This window comes from Cucurbita maxima, unplaced genomic scaffold, assembly GCF_002738345.1.
Source record: "Cucurbita maxima cultivar Rimu unplaced genomic scaffold, Cmax_1.0 Cma_Scf00004, whole genome shotgun sequence".
Lineage (NCBI taxonomy): Eukaryota > Viridiplantae > Streptophyta > Magnoliopsida > Cucurbitales > Cucurbitaceae > Cucurbita > Cucurbita maxima.
In genome coordinates, this window is record NW_019272020.1 from 6,574,468 (window position 1) to 6,581,560 (window position 7,093).

The 7,093-nt window shown below is 39.1% G+C and overlaps 1 pseudogene; it reads right to left on the reverse strand.

Annotated features, from left to right (window-relative positions):
• Positions 1-3,933: 3,933 nt before the first annotated feature.
• Positions 3,934-5,279, reverse strand: LOC111477730 (annotated as a pseudogene).
• Positions 5,280-7,093: the final 1,814 nt, after the last annotated feature.

A 7,093-nucleotide genomic window follows, 5' to 3' on the forward strand; every position in this document is an offset into this window, starting at 1 on the left:
AAAAAAAAAAAAAAAAAAAAAAAGGTAGTCACCAAGGGGAAAAAGGGAAAGACGAGAACATAAAGGAGGAATAGATGGTGTTGCTTCTGTAAAAACCAGAGCTGAGGACAAAAGAAGAACGATAGTTCAGCAGGTGATAACAGTAGAAGGAAAAAAGGTCCAAGAAAAATAGATTAAGGCAAAGAGGTGGACGAAAGAACTGAAAGGAGGAGAACTTCCATTAAAGGACAACAACAAAGCTTTGTAACTCTCTAATCCTTACTCTCTTTTAGTATCCTATTGTGTATGATTAAGATATTGATTCCTATGTGTAAATCTATTTGTATGGAGAGCTAAACGAAGGGGGACAGTTTTATGCATTCAAGGCAGGTTGACGGCGTGATTTTAGTTTATTAAAGAGATATTATTAATACTTTACATGTTTGTTTAGTTGACCATTTTACATAGTTGTTTCTGTTATTTGGAAGAAGAGAGAGTTTAAGTAATTTGTCTTTAATACTCTAGTTCGAATACTTGAAGGTAATTGAAGGATTAGGAATAATTCTTCTTCTTGAGATTTGTCAATAGAAATTACAAAACGATTATGGAATTAATCACCATGCACTACCCTCAAAAGAGCTTGAAAAACTATTAAATGGAGCTCAAATTCATCCAAAAGTCTAACCATTTATCTATTTAAGCTCTCACTTTCCTCATTATTATTGATTTTCTAATTGTTCTTTATTTTTTTGGCACAGTTACCACTCTTCATATATATTTTTTCTAGATATTTTATGCTCATCAACACACACTTTTATGACACTTAAAACTCACATAATTTTCGGCAACAAAAATAACAAAAAAAAAAAAGTTCTATGTAGAATTTACTTATTACTTATAATTTTAGCATAAAGGTGTGGATTTATTTCCTAAAACACACGTTAGATGTGTTTACCACATTCAAGAAGTGAAAAGTTGAAGTTAAAAATCAAACGAGCTTGAGATCAAATGTCTGAGGTTGACAATGAAGGACAGTACGACAACTCAGAGTTTAAAAAAATTTGTGCAACTGAGAAAATTAGATTAATGAGAACAGATCCCGATAAGGCAAGAAAAATGTGCGTTGCAGAACGACCCACTTCATTCCAGGCAAGTTCATATATTGAGTGGATTGGTTGGCTCAATTATATATCAGAGAGATTGTACACCTGCACTAGGTACCAATATCCATAGTATCAGACCAAGACACTAGGTTCACCTTTCATCATTGTAGTTAAGATTTAGTACAACATTTCATCCTCAAACAGACGTACAAACCAAAAGATTGAATAAGATCTTAGAAGATATGTTGCGTGCCTGTGTCATAGATTTCTTTAGGTGCTGGGACGAACATCTGCCTTTGATGGAATTTTTCTACAATAACAATTATCAAGCGACCATCCAGATGGCCCCTTTCGAGGCACTGCATGGGCGTAGGTGTCAAACACTTGGGAAGAGGTAGGCACGCAACAACTACTGGGACCAAAGTTGGTTCAAGTCACCAACGCAGCGGTGTAGAAAATTAGGCAGAGGATACTCACCGCACAGATTCGATAGAAGAGCTATGCAAATTTGCATGGAAGGAACCTCGAATTCGAGGTGAGTGACCATGTGTTCCTGAAGGTAGACCCTATGATAGGAGGTGTTGAGGTTCGAAAAGAAGAAAAAGTTGAGCCCAAGGTTCAAAGGTCCCTTTGAGATTCTAGAGAGAGTTGGGGTTGTTGCCTACAAAACTACCCTACCACCGAACCTTACCGCCGTACACAATGTGTTCCACGTGTCCATACTGTGAAAGTATACCCCAAACCCTACCCATGTGATCGAACATGAAACGCTTCCTCTTCGGAAAAATTTGTCTTACAAGGAGAAATCTAGCAGAATTTTAGCTGACACACCAGGCGATTACGCAACAAAGTTATTCCCTTGGTGAATGTCTCATGGAGTAACCACCGTGAGGGAAAGGCAACCTGGAATCGAGAAGAGGAGGTGAAGAGAGCCTATCCCAAACTCTTCCAAGAGATGCCAAATTTTGGGGATGAAAGTTCATAGGAGGGGAGAGTTTGTATTGCTAAAAAAAAATCGGCCAAGTCAACAGAGGAGCAAATGTGTCATTTTTCCCCTCCAGCCATTATAAGGGTCCAAGGACCCCAATCAGATCACCTGGAAAAAAAAAATTATGAAAGAAAACTTGAGAGGAGAAGAGTAAGTCGTTGGGGTACTCGTCGGATCACCGCTGGAAATTTGTCTTCAGCCGTGAATCCACACACAAGGACCCCCTTCTTGGAAGGACAAATAGATTTGAGAGGTTGACGCTATAGTTCCATTAAGATCCGAGAGCTTCGAGGTAAGATTCTTGAACAAACCTCTTCAAATTTGAGTTCTTATTGAGTGAATCAGGTTCTAAAATCTTGATATATTCATCTAGGAGCAACTCTCTATTGGAACGGTGAAGAAGTTTGGCCGAAACCTCAATCCAAAAGCAAAAATCGGACGAACGTCCAAGAACGATAAGCGAACTTTGTAAGGAAATAAAATACTACAGCGTAGAATGTAATACGATATACAACTTTGCAAAAGAAAGCATGTTGATTTGAGTTGTAGATCGAAAGATACAAACATGTAAAGATTCAAGAAAACTAATCGAATTCGTTCTGCCAGGAGAGAGAAACGTTTTCTAGCGAGACAAGTGTCGACCGGTGACTGGTGAAGCACGACTTGGCGATGTGGGAACACGCTTCAAGTGATGACTGGAGCAATGCGACCCCATTGAAATGGCGACACGCATCACTTGCGTACCTTGCCAGCTTCTAGATCTATGAGTCGATCTGATATGACCTGCAACCCGTCGCCCCAAACCAACCTGCAGTCCACCAGAATGAACTAAGCCGCCAACCTGAACCGCTACACCAATAGAACGGACCGCGACTGTCCAGTTTCTGCCCACGCGTGGTATGTGCACGTGATAGCCGTGACTAGGCTTCATCGGGGCGCGTGTTGAGCTCGTGGGAGAGCATGGCTTACGCGTGAGGTGTTGTTTTTGTCTTATTCAAATTCTGTTTATCCAATTTCCTCCCGATTCAAATTCAAACCCTCTTTTTATATGAAATAGGAATTAATTGTAGAAAATCAATATTTTTTGACATGCTATTTGTGTAAAAACGCTAAACGTAGAGCACGCGTCAATCAAGTCACCACACAGAACTTTAAGAAGAAATACTTGTAGGAATCGCTTGGTTATGCATGCATGGTAGTTTATTTCCCTTAGGTGGTTAGATCCCCCAAGAAAAGAGTTTAGGTATGGATGCGTAGTGTGAAGTTAATCATGCTTTACATTTCCGCTTAGTACGTATGTGCTTAATTCATGCGGAAAGAAGGATGAGAAATTTGTGAACTCTGCATTCCTGGGTTAATAGATGTTATCGCCCCGTTGAACATGTTTGCCTATTTTGCACGAACTGTGTATGTTATATCTAGATGCTTGATATGGTGCACTAAGTAAATGTTTATGAATTGTTGTTACGATAAGCCTAAGGATGCATGATTAGAGTGACGAGTCACTAAGTTTAGACCTATCCCTTCCCTAGGAGCCTAACAGATCACCACAGCAAACGAAGTACCTTAGGAGTGTTCTTAGGCTATTAATTGTGTGAACGGTATCTATCGCTTCGTGGAAGGACCAGAGGTTCCTGATTAGTTCTCACTACTCCTAGCCGTTTTGTATGGAAAATGTGTCCCCACGTCGTATAGCTCATTAGTTGCATGGGAAAGGGTCGAGTCGCGCCCCTCAATAGGGGACTATCATAGGCCTAGCAGGTACTCTTCACACCCATTGATAAGATGTCATATAGTCTCAAATAGCCATGCAGACGTAGCACCTCATAGAGACACCTGTCCACGAGAGTTGTAGAGTGAAATCTACCCTTTCTTTGTAGTGTCTCTCATGGGCTCCGAAGCCCAAGTCCATGAGAGTGGTGCATTTTCCTTCTCATTTTGCTCTTTAGATGTTTGAGAATTAACCTTTGCAGTGTTGTAAACCTCGTTGTTGCAACCATCAACAATGCTCACAGACCAAGCTGGTACAAAATAATTCCATTTGCGTGCAAATCTATAATGGCATCATTTCTGCCATCTGTGTTGCTCAAAAAGCCGAACATCTCTCCTGTTGTTTGGTTAGAGAATTTCGTTAAAGTTACAGATCTGCCAAAGTCTTGGTCTGAGCGGGTGCCATTAATGAGAATCTTCTCTCCCAATTTGATCGATGCATGAAGTTGTTTGAGATGCCCCAATTTGGGTTGATTCAAGTTCCCATATTCATCAAGTGGGGCATTGTAATCATAAGACGTAGTGATGAATGGACCTCCCGATATTCTTCCAAAGTTGGTACCTCCATGGTACATGTAATAATTGTTAAACACGCCACCTAATTGAAAAAATCTTGCCACATAAAAGGCTACATCTTCTGCAGTTCTATTAGGGTCTTTGTCACCCCATTTCTTAAACTATCCCACCCAATTTTCAGTAAACTTTTGTAGACGGTTAGGATTGTTAGGAGTTGTTGCAGTAGAATCCATTATATGTATTAATGATAGGTTGTGAGGCATCACTCTGTTGGCACATGATCCATGGAACACCAATATTAAGAGATTCGGCAATTTGAGCGCACCAATTGATATATGTTTTTCCTGCATTTCCATAAGGTGTCATCACGTTTCCATACTCATTCTCGATTTGAGCTAAGATTATTGGCCCTCCTTGTGATGCAAAGAGATCGACTTGTTTACACATATTCACTATTTTCGTCGTGAAAGTTTGCATTTCATTCTTGTAGACTTGATTGTTAGTTCTTAGTTGGATTCCCAACATATTGTGCAACCATAGTTGAAAGCCTCCGTAGTTCCACTCGGCACACACGTAAAGATCAATCCTCATGACAACGTAAAGCCAGCCTCTTGGATAAGCTGGAAGAACTTGATAAAATTTAGACATCCAGAAAAATCGTATTTTCGTCGTCGAGGCTCATGACGATCCCAAAAAATGTATGTCTCTATTGCATCAAGTCTGCCATCTTTAGCTTTTTGAATAAGATCAGGCCACATCTCTTCAGTGTTGCGTGGACAGTAAATTGAACCCGAAAAGATAATGTGTCATTCACCATTGACAATTATCGCATTTGAATCAAAAGAGACATTATTTGCAATACAAAAAGACAAACAAGCTAAAGTTGCAACAAGAGAAAGAAGAAGCCGCGGGAGCTTATACATCTTCGAATGTACAAATTATATGTTTGGTTTATTCATTTGTCCAAATCGATTTGTTTATATCCTCAAGCTTGGGGAGAAGGTGGGAGTGGTTTGCAATCTATAATGTATAAGTTTCTAAACCTATAAAATAACTTATAATGCGAAATGAACACTTAGTGAGACGCAAATTTACTTTTCCAACGTGAATTTGCCTACTAAAGTTTTATATTTGATTTCAGTATGTGAGGCATCGACCTTACTCAATTGATTTAACTATTCAATGAGTTCTTATCCACGTGAGACTTTTTTGCTGTAACACCTGGGCTAGGAAAGTACCCGCTTTCCTAACCTTTTCTTTCAATTTCTTCGTGGATGGATTTTATTAAGGGTCTTAAAATATGTAGAGGGACTCAAGAAAAATGTAGAATAAAATAGTGGGAGAAAAATACGAAATGTCAAAGTCGATGTTCAAAGCCTTATGGGCATTTTGGAAACTATATTAAATATGTTTTTAATTAGTATGTTTTTAACCATACATATAGAAAGTTTTGCTTTATTTACCAAAAAAGAAAAATAAATAAAATAAAAATTCCAAAAATGCTACACACCCAAAAAGAAGCGAGCTACGTCTGAGTGAAACTTGGAGATGGAAGTCTTCTTTCGTTTCTCGAAGGTGAAGTAAGACTAAGCTCATGAGCTTATTATCCTAGGTCGGAACAAGTTGATAGGATCCCCTTTTTTACGTCCCCATGTCCCTCCCGTGTGGCGACATGGGGGCGAAAAAAGGTACATGCATTAAAATACGAAGGCTTCTTATTCCACAACAACGAACCATGCTATAACGACCCTAAATTTTCACATATTCAGAGTTGCTACTAACGTCTCATGCTCATCTATAATATGGAAATATAACTCTTAGATGAACATCATTATAGCGTAAACTTCGAAAAATGCTTAAAAGAACTTCTTCTGTATTTAGTCTTACGTGTTTAAATACGAAATAATGACATTTAGAGAAATAAAAATAGTACAAAATAATTCAAAACAATGAAATGCATAACAACCTATTCTAACCTAAACCTAAACGTCTAAATATGAATCTACCCTATGCACAATGTCGCCGTCCTCCGTACAAGTGTGCCTTGCATACCTGAAAAATGATGTGGCATACGACCTGAGTATTTCAAAGAAAACTCGGTAAGTGGCCCACTATAGGGGGCCATACAAATGCAAACACATGCAATCGTGATTTAGGGACCTATCTCTAACATCTTAGGGGTGACCTCTAATCTTGGACAAATTGAATGTGTAGTACTTTCTTACACACGACTCACACGTGCGAGTGTGAATGCTTAGGGCACTTGCACACCCTCTGGACCCTCTAGTCAAGCTAATCTATAGCGATGTCCAGAGGTCAGCGGACCTATAGTATCATGCGCCTCATGAACATCCTCATCATCATGTGGTGCGTATTCACACTCATCATCATGTGGTGTGTATTCACACTCATTATCATATTGTGTGCATTCGCACTCATCATCATAATATGTGCTTTTGCACCCATCATCATATTGTGCGTGTTCGCACTCATCATCTTTAAGGGAAGTGTAACCATATGCTTATGAACATACAATATGCATGAGGTACCTCTAAATCCATCGTAATGTCTCTTCTAACACAATCCTCTAGTCTCATCTCTTTGTTACTCTAGGTAACACATACTCGTTGATATTTATATTAATATCATTTTCATGCTCTTAGGGTTGTGTCCTATATCGATCTAAGGACATGATGCAATATGGCACTCATCATCATATAGTATGCTCAATATGGAA